Source organism: Parus major, chromosome 9 (genome assembly GCF_001522545.3).
Source record: "Parus major isolate Abel chromosome 9, Parus_major1.1, whole genome shotgun sequence".
In the NCBI taxonomy this organism is placed as follows: domain Eukaryota; kingdom Metazoa; phylum Chordata; class Aves; order Passeriformes; family Paridae; genus Parus; species Parus major.
Window position 1 is genome coordinate 8,055,370 of NC_031778.1, and position 13,529 is coordinate 8,068,898.

The window sequence follows — 13,529 nt, forward strand, 5'->3', positions numbered from 1 at the left end:
CGCCCGCGCTGTACCGGGGCCGCGGGAACCCTCGTGGGCCAGTGCCGTCCGTGCTGGGCCCGGGTCCTTTAGGAGGCTCCGTGACGGAGGGACCGGCCCGGGCCGGGCCAGCGCCGAGCGCGGAGGCGCCGGGGCCGCTCGGCGGGCGCGCAGGCGCGGCGGGGCCGGGGCGCGGAGGGGCGCGCTGCTGACGCGGCCCCGCCCCTCGCCGGCGATTGGCCCGCGGCGCTGGCCCCGCCCCCCGGTGCCGGTGACCTGTAGTAACCCCGTTCCGCGGGAGCCCGGCCCCGCGCGCCACCCGGCGCGGGCCAACCAGGAGGCGCCGTGGCGCATACGGAATGAGCGCGCGCGGCGGCGGCGGGCGGCCCGGCCGCGGGTGAGCGCGGGCGCGCACTCGGGCGGTGCGCGGTGCGGGCGGTGCCGCCGCGGCGTCCCCGGGCCGGGGCCGGTGAGTGCGGGGCCGCGGGCTGGGGGGGGCTGCGGGGCCCTGTGCCGCCCTGTGCCGCCAGGAGCGCGCCCCCCCGACCGCGCGGTGCTGCGGAGCCCCGCCGGGCCTCCCGCCGCCTCGGCGGGGGCGAGTGCGGCGGCCATCCGGGTCGCGGGGGTGCTGAAGCGGTCCGGCGGGGCTGCCACGGGCCCGGCTGCCGGCGGGGCCGGCGGCTGCGCACCGGCGCTCCGGATAATTAGCGAGATAATAGTCGGTAACAGGCGCATTTTTTCCTTTTGCTCTGCTTTGTGTTTGGGCTCCGGTGTCCGGGGGGGCGGCGGGAGCGGGGCGTGGGGCGGGTGGCCGGTGCCGCGGGTGGTGACACGGCTCCGGCACCGAGCGGCGCTCCCCGCTGTCGGCGGGCGGCTCGTGGCCGCTGTGCGCGGGTGATGCGAACCCGGCAGGGCCGGAGGAGGAGCGGGCGGGATTTCGGTCTCGTTCAGGATTGCCGATCTGTTTTCCGGGGGGTTGGTGCGGGATTTCAGGCTGAGGTGCGTTCCCTTCCGGGACTCGCACGGGAAGGAGAGCACTGGAACTCCTTTCACTCGTAGGAAGAGCAGCAAGCCTTAAAATACTACTACAGATAGTTCTATAAATAGCATGAAGTTCAGTGTTTGGGACTCATACACAATCCCTGGGAAATGAGAAAACAGTAATCTCCAGAAAAATTTGGACGGTAACAGAATAAAAAGACTTGTAAGGTAGTTTATGACCACTACTTTTTCTTTACCTTTACTGAAGAAACAAGCTTTCCCCCCCCCCCAACATTTAATTATTATGTACAACAGCTGGTACGTAATCTTTTACCATAAGTACTGCATTTTGTCTAGGAGTATCAGACTCTATAGTTAAGCACTTTTTTTGGCCTGTGAAATGGGTTTGATAACATCAGATGTGAAACTCTTGTATTTGAGTAGCCTCAGTTCTTAAGTATTGTTATTAATACAGAATTAATGAAAAGGAATAATACCAGTGACAAAAGATTTTGGTTATTTTAAAGTCTGTCAAGAACAAGGGCAGTCATTTTTACTCAAAATACAAAAATTTGAGTTCACGTGAAATTTTTTCAGGGTTTTTTTTTTGTCTTGTTACTGTTTTAAGCATCATGTAAAGAAAAAGCATAACGTGAAACAAAAAGCTTTAATGTCATTTTTGACTGGTTACATTCTGCTTTTGATACAGTCTTTCCCCAGAGTGGATTGCCATCTCATTGTGCAAAAATTCACTATGGTTTATGACTTTTATTTCCTGGGTCTAAAAAGCAGAAGCTGGACATAATAGAGGTGCTACCATATCTTAACTGTATCCTAAGAAGAAGGTAGTCATCTGGGTGCATTCATAAGACTTTATATTCTTACCATCTGCAGCACTTCTCATACTATTTGTTCTGTGCACTTTGGAAAGTTAAGGAAAGACGTTTTTAAGCTTGATAATTCCTCCTTGACCTCAGGCATGGCTGAAACTAACCATTGTGGCTTACAGACCTATTTTTCTTTATAGTTGTTCAGCATGTTTGTAATTGTTGGTCCCTAGAAATGGGAGGTGGGTTCACGTTTAACGTTTGTATGTTCAGCATTGATGTCTGGCTGACAAACTTGAGTCAGTCTGATGGAGATCTGTGTGGTGAACAATTTTGAAGTTTGTAATGAAGTCAGCCTGGTATGGATCTGGTCCCTCTTGGCTGGTCAGGAAAGCAGGCTGTTTGCTCATGGATACAGAATCCCTCAGAGGGGTGCAAACTTATTGATAGAATGTTACAGTAGTCTGTTTGACCTGCAATAAGATTGCACTCAGTTCTGAACGTTTGTGCTATCTTCAAGTGTCCTATTCCACTCAAGGATGAAGGTAATAAATTTCAGCCTGGGTTTTATTCTTTCTATTTCACAGAACTGGGATGTTTTGAGAGAGCACTTTCTTACAGCTGTGGACAAGGGGTAGACTCTCCATACCTGTGTACCTGGGTGCTGTGGGGCTTTGACAAAAGCACTACTGATGGCCTAAAAAGAGGTGTGAGGACTGTGGTATGTAGAATCTGGTTCCACTTTTCAGAAGTGTTTATGGGTGATCCCATCTTCCCTGTTCCATCTTTCTTGCTTGGAGGATCCTGAGTATGTAAGAACACTCAGTAGGGCCTATTGGGCTGACTATGATGGTGTGAGTAACTTCTCATTTATGACACATCCAAAACAATAATGCCTGTAAGAAGTAACTTCCCAAATCACAAGACATGGTTTAACCAGAAACCTCAGAAAATCAGAGCAGTATTTGTTGGAAAACTTAATCTCTGAGGAACTAGGGGAATTGTCTTCATGTTTGACTTAAAGCATGGTGTGCTTTTGCTGAACTGGTGAGCATTTAAGGCATTGATTTCCCCAGCCCCTATTCAGTGTTGATTGTAGGGCTTTTATTCTTCCTTTCTGTAGACCAGTGAATGGTTTGAGCCATTGAGTCATGCTAAAGACCCAATTTTTTTCAATGGATTGTCTGAAGACTTCTGGAACAAACATTGCACATGGCTCAGGACAAAATTCAAAAGAACTATGGATAGAGCACTTTTGTTAAAGGAGATCCAGCTTGGAGTAAATTTCGAGAAAGTAGCAGGAGGAACTGAGTCCTGGATTGTTTAGCAGTTATATTTTCTTTTAAAATACTTGTTCCAGTGGAAGAGTAACTAAACCTGTCCTGACAGCCAACTGCTACTTACTGCCATGCTGGCAAATCCAAAAAATAATGCAGTCTGATGTTGCAGGGTTACTGGACCTTAAAAGCTACCTTCAGGTGGCCTAAATTCCACTGAAGCCCCTTTTCTCAGTCAATGGAGAATTCTAGGTGGTTCTGAAAAGCAATTCAGAGAATTTACATAAGGCACTGAGTGGGGAGCTGCCTGAAAGCCAGCTAATAAGAAATAGGAGGCAGAAGGATTTATGTGGAATTTAGGCCATCTGAATATGGCCCTAAGAGGCGACTTAGTACTACTAAGTAAGGTGTATTAACACTAAGAAGACTTGGCTTCAATTTCTATCCGTTTCATCTGCTGCCGATTACTAAGCAAATTTACCATTTAAGCAGCTCCTTAAAAGGTGGGGGCTTCCTGTCTGTCTCCCTGTCAGGAGTGGTCCCCTGCAGCAGGACAGCCTGTTCTGGGGAACAGCTCAGCTAAGAAGGCTCTGGGGGTCACGGTGTGCCTGTGCCCTGCATTAACAGGGGCACAGCCAGTAGGTCAAGTGAGGCAATTATCCCATTCCATTTGGCTCTCCTTAGACCACATCCAGAGTGTGGCATCCAGTTGTGCTCCCCTCCCTGGGACAAAGGAAATGTCGATAAACTGGAGTGAGTTCAGTGGACAGCTGCCAAGATTGCCTTGAGTTGTGAGCTTTGTGAAAAGTAGAGGAGCTCTGTCTGTTGTTGACCCTGGAGAAGAAAAGGCCTGGGGAGCCCTTCCAGCACCTGTGTGAAGGTTTTCACGAGAGTGAAGCCAAGTTCTTCACAGTGGTGCATAGTGGGAAGACAAGGGACAGCAGGTGTTGATTGAAGTCACAGAGTTTATATGGCATTTTTCACCCTGAGGTGTGTCAATAGTGGGACTTGGTAGCCCAGAGAGCTCGTGCAGACTCCTTCTATGGACATTTTCAAAATCCAGCTGGATAAAGCCCTGAGAAAGCAGATGTGATTTCACAGCTGACTCTGCTTTGAGCTTAAGGTTGAACCGGAGTCCCCCTGATGTCCTTTTCCACTTGAATTATCCCATGGCTCTATCTAGTTTCTGCCAACAGAGCAATTGCAGTGGAAGGTTGTGAGCCAGCTTATTTAGGGCTGCATGTGGTCTGGCAGTGCAGATTGTACATCAGACTTGGAGCAGTATAGCAAGCACTCAAGCCAGTCCTAGGCAGCTCTCAAATGGCAGGACTTTATTTGTTTAATTATGCAGTTAGAGTTGGAAGAACCTGCTCTTCATCCTGAGGGCCTGGTCTACATCAGGGCTTGCCATGTAGTAAAGCCTGAAGGGCTCTCAAATTCAGTACTCAGCTGCAAGATACAGTTTGGGATCTAATGGTTTTGAGTCTGTTGAAGGAAAACATGTGGACAAGGCCATATCCTAAACACACCTCCTGAACTGCTATTCTGAAATATGGGGTGGGGGGGAGGTGCAACTCTGAAGGAAACTCAAATCTTATTCTGTATTACCAATTAGAGAAAAGTTGTTCACAATTCAAAAACATTTGAATCAACTCGATTCAAAACTTGCAAGAGTCTTTTACTGATCTTTGGGAAGGAGTCCTCTCATTCCTTAAGTGAGCCTGCAGCTCATAGGAAGTCAAGGTGCTGACTTAAGGTGTCAGTAATCCCAGATGAGGAAGTGGCAATTTGTTACTACCTGTGCATTGGGAAGTTGTCTTTCCCTCAGTGTTCACAAGCCTTGTTAATTACAAAAACGTGCTAGTTAATTATATCTGAAATGGGACAAGCTGGCTTCTCAGTCCAATGAGTTTCCTGAAAAGCAGGGAAGATAAGATTATTGCAGTTACTGGCTTAAGGATTTTCACTGTTGATAGTGAAAACAGCAAGAACAAACTGCAAACCATCTCCTATTGACTATAAAAGTGTAAATCTAATGCTTTGGTTTTTAGAGCTGTGTAAATATCCTTACCTTGAATGCTTGTACCTATTAGATGAAATCAGTATGAGACCTGGAAGGTGAAAATAGATAATGAAGATTAGAAGAGACTTACTGAAGCAGCAGAATGGCACTAGTACAGTACTGCCAGGTTTGGCTCCCCATCTATTTGCTGTGTTACATTTCTGTCTGTAGAACATTCTCTCCTGAGAGAACTTCATAAGGATACTGCAAACTGAAAACTCAGTAAAAACACATTTTCTGCATCTTTAGAGGCATCTGCCTTTGCCTTACTGCCCTCCAGGACAGGATATGGAACATGCCTTACTTTGTTCAGGCTGTTTGCTCAGACATGTGAGAAATCTTGGCCATCCGCAGGAGGGGTTTGCATGGGCACTGTGCTTCTTGAGCAATTAGTGCAGGGTCATACATCAATGTGATGGTGACATGAGGTCTATGGATCAGACATACAGAAAAATTACTACCAACCAAAGTTTTAAGACAGTCTGAGAAGATAGTCTGTGAAACAGTGGAGGTGCAGTTGTTTCACCAAACCATTATTAAAATCATTGTTTATGAGCTCGTGAGAACCTATGAAAAACTGGAAAGTGGAGCATCTGTGGTTAACTTTCATAATTTAGATGAGTTGGTAATTTGTGTTTCTTAAAGTGGTATGTATAGTTAGTTTTAAGTATATGTGTATGGAGAAAGAATGGAACAGAAGAAGCAAGAGGTGATAGCTTGCAGGAGTATTTAAATGGTTATGTAGAGAAACATCTGCTTTTTTGTGTCTGCAGATTCTGTTAGGATATTTGTTTGAGTGCTGAAGAGAGGTGAAGCTAGCAGGCACACAGGGCAGACAGCTGTCTCAGGAGTGCTCAGACAGGGAGCTTGGTTATATGTGTGGTAAACTGGGTTTGGTCTGTCCCAGCAGTAAGTCCACAAATGACTTGTAAAGCCCTGGTAACAGAGCTTTCCAGGCATTTACAGCTGCAGTTTAATTGTCCTGGTGAGGTATTGCTGCACTGTGTTGTTCTGCACTGTGAATAGAGAAATGCTTTTCCTAATGGATAACTTTGAGATGCATAGAAAACATTTTCCAGTTCTGCAGCCTTGAAAACTGTGTAGGTTTATTTTTCCACCTTTCTTGAGGGGGGAAGATGCTTATGGAGATTCTTACCTGCTTTTCTTGCAATCTGCACAAAAGGCTTAACCTGGTAACATCCAATACTTTCAAGAACAAGGCACAAATCCACTTCCCAGCAGGTGTAGCAGGGCTGTGGGCTCATGTGGGAATGTCCAGGTCACCAAGCCAAGGCTGTTAGCGGGTGTTGGAAGGTGTGGTAAGGGTTTTTGATCAGGAAAGCTAGGTAAAACAGACACCCCAAAAAATTTAAATCTGTAATTTACTGATAAAATAGTTAAGAAAAAAATAGTCTTCTACCCAATTTCTGTGTTATACAGTCGCAAATGCAGTTGTGGCCAGGTCCTGCTTGTGAAAGCACTGACACATCTGCTACCCTGACTTCGTTTTTGTTCATCTGTAAATGCATGTACATCTAAGAGAACAGATTCTAAGAGTACGGTGGTTGAAACTGAAATTTTTTAATTACGTCATTAACTTAATATTTCATGATTCTTTGGGTTTGTTTTTTTTTAAAGCAAGATGTATTTTCCTTGGTGTTTGAAATGTTAGCAGCTCGTGAAACAGGTGAGATATTTATATTCTTCTAGAAATTTTTAATAGCTTATTCTGGACATCTAAATTGTGAAATTGTATTAATCTAATGTTGACATCTGTATATGACAGACAAAATAATTTTGCCTGAGTATTCACAAACCTTCTACAAATGCTGTTGATACTCTGGCACCTTTCTTTTTAAAAAAAGGTCAGTGTTCTTGCAGATGAGCAGTGAATGCTCTAGCCTCAGTTTTGGTCATGTTTACACAATCAGAGTCTAAGGGTGTGTTCGATTTCCCAAAGAGAAAAACCGGATTCCCTTCTACCAAAACCTCCCTCTACCTACGCAATATTTGTGTACTGATTCTGAGCTACTGACTTGAGTGATCTCCTGGGAGGATGTAGTTACTTCCTCACCTTCATCTCATTCTGAACACAACTGTGGGCACTAGATATTGTCCTCTGATTATCACCATCTGTGTTTGTAAATTTTATTTTTAAGGGTGACACATAAGGACTTGGAGCTGAGAACCATGCTTGTGTAATGCCTCTTCTCAGGGAATAAAATGGCTTCTAATTTAATGAGACCTTGTTCTGTGTTTGCTTCGAGTTATGCAATTGTTGAGCGTGTTCATGACTGATCCTGCTTTGCTTTGCTTACAAAAGGAAGAGTGACAAAAGGAAAGAAAAGGATATTTGTTCCAATGTGATGGAGGAAAGAGGTTGTCCTGATATTCTGTTACTTCTGAAGCTAGAAAATAGAATGATGACTCAAATGAGCAGGGTAGACTTCTTTATGCCATGTTTAAATAAATTGTAGTGCTGGATTTTGAACAAGAGTATTTTTCCCCAAGCAGTATAAATGTAAAACTTTTTAGGAAAACACTGAATTTGAAATATTTTCTTTCTCCTTGGTTGTTTCTTTCTTTTGTAATGCCATATTCCCCACTGTGTCGAGAATGTTAGAGCAGCCAAGAGAAATAAAAATCATAAAAAGCAGCTTGCAGAGAAATAGCCTGCTTGTTTTTCTGTAGCTCAGCCTTTTGTGTGACTTCCCATCAGTCACCCCACAACTTATTGAGTGCAAAGTGTGCTGTCTCTCCATGAATACATGGAGAAGTGAGGCTGAAGATCAACAGCCAAAATCTTCTCTGGTAGTCTTCTCCAGATTTCATCAAGTGCTTGATTGGTCAGTGGTTTTGCTGTGGTGTCCAGGCCTTCCAGTTACTTTTGGTACTTTGGAGTTTAGGTGTTATTCTTGTATCCATAGGAAATATTTGTTGAAGTCCCTTTTCTCCTGATTGTGTGTGCAGCATTTTTGGTGTCTTATAAATTGGTTTGGTTTAGTTCGAGTTTTTGAAATCTGAAGTTAAGTGAAGTAATTTTTTATGTCCTAAAAAATACTAGCAGGGAGGCAGTTTCTGGCCACTGCAGGAGAAAAGTTGTGTGGACATGCACCTTAAATTTTAAGCAAAGTATTTCTGTTAAACCAGCTTAAGAGTCAAGTTTAGTCATCTGTAGAGCTGGGTGTTTAGGATGTGGGGTTTCACTGACACCACTGTAAGCAATCTAAGAAGCAGATTACTGTGTTTTTGAGACTAGGCTTATAACCTGTGGTAGAGGTAAAGTTAGCAAAAGTGAAAATTACATATACCCAGACCTTAGAGTAAATTTCATTTTTCTCTTTGTATTTGAGCTCAGGAAAAGCTCCACGAGTTATTTTCTGTATTTATATTGCTGCTGGAGTGAGACACTGCTTTTGAGATGTCTTGCTAAGTCCTTACAGAGAGGTTCAGTCTATGAACTCTGAAACTCTCAGTGAATCCTGTGTGAGTGTTGGCTTGAGGCAAGACTTGCCAGGGCTGTGATTTCTGTAAATTGCATTCCCGTTGTTTTTCTGCTGTGTGGCTTGAGGGGGATCTCTTCCTTGTACTGAGAGTGAGTGTTGGATAACACAGTCTGAACCATGCACGTGGCTTGGGAACAGTAGTCTTTCCTTAGTAAGGTGGTGATCCTTTCTGAAGGACTTGTGACTTCCATTGTAGGCCAGAGGAGAGGGATTGTTCCTATTCTGGAGTTTGAGGCACTCCAGTGGAAAGCATGGGGTATGAGAAAAGTAGATATTCTTGTAGGAACTCCTTAATTACATTTATTTTTGTAGTAAATTGCTGTAGATGACTGGACACAATGATGATGTCTAAAAAAAGCCAACAACAACAAACCAAACCTAGCAAAACCCCAAGTAATTGGAACCTGAGAATGTATTTATACTTCAAAAGAGAAAGTGTATTGAAAATGCCACCAGCTTAGCTTTTCATATTAAATGGTGAAACATCCCACTTTATCACTTTGATAGCTTAGATCATGCTGTGGCTATCCTTGCTTTGAAATGTATCATAACATTCCTCTTACATGTATTGTTCATCTGGCTGATATATTTCTTGTGAGAAATTCATCTAAAGACTTGGAATTTTCACTCCTTTTCTTGTGAAGTCTATCTTCATTTTGTTCTCTTAGATTTGTTTTGTTACCTGAGTATGTTCTTCAGGAGTTTCTGGTGTAAGGTTATCGGGTCCCTCAAGATTTGAACTGAACTGTGCAGTTGTTTTGATGTTAATCAGTAGCTATAGGTAGGCAGCTATGATTAATTGCATTGTGAAACCTGTTAGAGACTTGTAATCTTGGCTAATCTTCTGTTTTCAGGGAAGGGGAACACAAAATCCCAAGGTGAGAGGGCTGTCTGGACAAGAGCCACCAGGAGTGAGCTCAGCAGGACTGAACAGTTACTGGGGAAAGGTGATTTTGGCAGGGGGTTCACAGCCACCAACCCATTGATTACCTGCTCAAAGCAGACCTCTGGCTCCAGTGCAGAGAAGAGCTGTGCATGTGGACTAATTAGCAGGAATAGTGAGAGAGATAACTAGTGAATAGGGGTTGGAGCACTAATTAGTGAAAAAGCTGTGTAATTTGTAACCAAGGAACACTGATGCCCTTGGTAAAATGTGTAACTAGTGTAAAGCTTTGCTGAGTTTGTGGGGTTACAGCTAGATTCCTACTTTGTGCAAACTAGAAAAAAGAAATAAAATAGCTCATCTTGGGGTGTGAATTGACATTGCACAACAGATAATGAGCCAGCATCAGGGTCAAGGGTTATCCCTAGCAAAATCCCATCAAATAGAGAAGAAATGTTAAACAAAGAAGGCAAAGACAACATAAATATACAGGTTTACCAGATTTTGGACCTGACCACCTGGTATTTTTTGAAAAGTGAATATAGGATAATGGGTAATAATTCTTATTGTGGCACTACATGAACAAAAATTCATCTAAAAGGAAATAAGAACATTTTTCTGCATGTATAGCTTCTGCTGGAGGAAAAAATACTGAAGCACCTTTACAGTTAAAAATGTGTGGGATTGTTTTGTTAGTGTTTTTTTGGTTTTTTTTGTTGTTCTGATCTAATGAATACATGACTGGGATACAGTACAAACCACACTGAATGTATGGCAGCAGACTGTCTATTTTTGTTCTGCTTTCTAAGAAACAAACAAGCCAGAACTGTTCATGCCTTAGCATTTCAGATTTCCCACAAACTAGAGAGCTGATCTTAGGCTGTGTTTTGTAGTAGAAAACAGCACATGAAACCATTCTGGTGAGTGCCTTGGGTTGGGATAGGAAGCACAGTCTGCCTCCCAGTGGAAGTACTTAGGGCGAGTGACTTAATCGAGCGGAAAATGACTGTAGGAATTTGGAGTGATAAACTGGCAGTGATAACTCGGCTGTTCCACCACTTCTTCAGTAGGGAAAGCTTGCTGGTGAAGCTTCTGGCTTATTTTTATGCAGATTTTTTTCATACTGTATGTGCCGTGGTGTTGATGTTCTTGTTTAAGTACTCTTCCATGTTTAATTTGTATCTGTGGTTTAAAAATCCAGCAGTGTGCTGGGGAAATCGGTGGTTTCCTCTCTCTCTATAACAGGGAATTGGCAGATACCAAAGTTCCTCTGAGGCCTTCTCCAGTAACAAGGTACTTTACCCATTAGTTTCCTTTTTTCTCTGTCACAAACCTGAAAACATTTAACTTAGTTTGGCATTAAGTGCATTTCTTAAATGTTCTAATAACTGCTTGTGAAAAAGGAATGGAAGCACTGTATTGGCGATATCTGGTGAAGTGCCTGAAACAAGACATTTGTGTGCCATGAAGTGTGATGTATGTAGTGGGAGGGGAAGGAGATGAAAGGTGGAGCAGCACTGGATGATGTTCTGGCATAGCTGTTACTTTGTTACATGGTTTTAAATAAGTGTTTTTAGCGCACTGCCTTCTTTTTGGGAAGTACTTTCAGGTTTGCTGACAAAGGGGTCACCTTAGAGCTGTGTTTTATTTCTCTTATTAAGAGAAGATGAATCAATCCATTCAATATCCAAACTGTCTTGGATAAGTAAAAAAAACAAAAAACAAAAAACTAAAACCCTTACTTAAAGAAAATAATTTTTAAAATGTTTTTAGAAAAAAATCTAAGATGCAGAGTTGTGATGAGGTTTGCGTTTTTAGTTGATTTTATTGGAAGGGTGCTCGTGTTGTGGGTGAAGGTAGCTTTAGGAGTGTTTTATTTTTCCTAGAGCTCATTAGTGTTGAACTCACTTTGATTTAGTTTTATTTTTCCCCTGGATCAAATGTTTAAACTTGAGTTTGTAGCCTGTGCAGCCAGACTGTGCATTGGAGTTGTGTAGCTTCTTTGTGGGGGAAATAAATCAGTTTGTCTGCTTTGTGATACCACTTTAGCTTTCAGTTTCTCATCAGTGTCACTCTGTTTTGTTAGGAAGCAGAGGAGAGGTGTGCAGACCTGAGCCCTCGCTGTCCTGCAGTGTGCAGTGATATTTCACTGCAGCTTGGGTGCACCTAAAAGAGGTTTATGTCAAATACAGGTTTGTAATACCCACTTACCATTACATTTTTAGAATAACTGGATATCCTAAGGATCTAGTTTAGAGAAAGCACAATTCTGTGCCTCAAAAAATGTCAGTTCCTTCTGTCTAGTTTAGTTCTGTGCTACCGCGTTTGTCTCCCTGTCGTCTGCCAACACTAGGTGGGATTTTTTTTTTCCACTTGATGTAAATGAACCTACTAAGAGGAAAAGGAATCTTTTCTAGATAATGCTTTTTCCTTTGTATCAAAGTTTAGTTAATACTCTAGAGAGTGTCTCTCTAGGGTAAAAGGACTTCTTTGGTTCATGTAATTCCTACCTTTGTAGTATCTTGGTGTTTAACAAGGACATAATAATTTATCCTAATAAAATGCCTTCTGGCTGCCTCCTAAGGAAATAGGAGTATCATTTTTTAAATGTAGCATTGACACGTGAAGGACATAAATTAAACCACTTTGTATTTATAGGATGTGTATTAGCCTATACATGAAGTTTAAAGGTATTTAAGCTTGTAGCACTTGAAACCCCCAAGGCTGAGCTCCTAAAAAAGTAAGTAGTGAGATCATTATAGGAGAGCAGCAGGTTAATCCCCAGTCCCAGCTCTGTCCTGATCCTGCAGTGTGCTGTGACACCCGGGTCACAAGGCTGGCACTGAGCTGAGCCCAGTTCTCCCACAGCCCGATGGGGTTTTGTTTGCAGCTCCACTGCCCGGCTCCTTCCCTCTCCTCAGGTCTTGCCTTGTCAGGAACTCCTGTCAATTCATGGTTACTCACTTTGGCATAGCAGAAGAATAACATCTTTTGTACTGCTAATTTTCTGTTGATTTAGGTGGTTGCAGTGACGCATGGTAGGCTCAAATGAGTACCAAAGTTGATACAAAGGAAAATCCACCGTTCTGCCCTGAGAAGGTGAGGGTTTAAACTGGATCAACAAGTTAATCTGACTCATTCCTGGCCACACAGGAACTCGTGTGTTGGTACAATGGAGGGCAAGAGTGGAATTACCTTCTGGAGATGTCTGTTTTTATTAGCAGCCCTGCGTTAAATCTGCTTGAGCCAAACTGAAATCACTCCCTCAGGCTGTGCAGTTCATGAGCAACCTTTGGTGCCCCAGCAGTCTGGTAAACTCCTACCTCACTCCTACCTCGGAAACTGGTTTGTTCCAGGTCATGATGCCTCTTTCCTGACGGTGTGTGTGCCCTCCTGTGCTTTTCAGAAACACTCATGCACAGAAGTGCCCGAGTTTCCCTCGGGACTGGAGCCGAGTTGTAGATTTGCTTCTGCTGAAGCGTTGAGTGGGTTGAGTTGTGAAGGCAGGAGCGGGAGTGCTGCGTTGGCTCTGGCCATCTGCCAGCGTTGTGTTCCCTGGCAGAGCAAGGGGAAGTGTTTAAAGAGCCTTAGGATTCATCCAGGGCTGTGCTAGAGGTGGGCCACAGCTGGAGGCTACAGATGATCTGAATAAGGTAGCTCAGAATTACCCCAGTGTCCTTTCAGAGAGAGGTTATTCTCTGTGTCCTGAAGCTCTGCCTCCTTTTGAGAGCAGAGACGTAATGAATAGCAATTCTGGTCTCCTACCATCCCTCTTTCTGTGTAAGACCTTAGCAGTTCACAGAATGTGGATCAGCAGGAGGGGTAAAATCCTGGGAGAGACAGGTTATCTATCTCTGGTTCAGGACTGGGAGTGAGGCATCAAGGACTGGAGTTGAAGTGGGAATTAGTTTCAATCTTGTGTGCTTGCTTGAAAGAGTTTCAGAAGAACCTCTGGCTGAGTGTGTTCCTGTGTTACAGCCATGCAATCCTCTTCTGGATCTAGCTGTATCAGAG

The 13,529-nt window shown here is 43.8% G+C and overlaps 1 protein-coding gene across 3 annotated transcripts in view; it reads left to right on the forward strand.

Moving 5' to 3' along the window:
* Positions 1-387: 387 nt before the first annotated feature.
* ACSL3 (acyl-CoA synthetase long chain family member 3) overlaps positions 388-13,529 on the forward strand; it is a 47,846-nt gene continuing 34,704 nt past the window's right edge. For 2 of the 3 annotated variants that reach the window (XR_004498690.1, XM_015638085.1), the window contains exon 1: positions 388-448. The gene's annotated coding sequence lies outside the window, so the exon portion shown is untranslated. Of the gene's footprint in view, positions 449-2,415; positions 2,509-13,529 lie in introns of those variants that run through there. The other variant, XM_015638086.3, reaches the window with a different exon arrangement.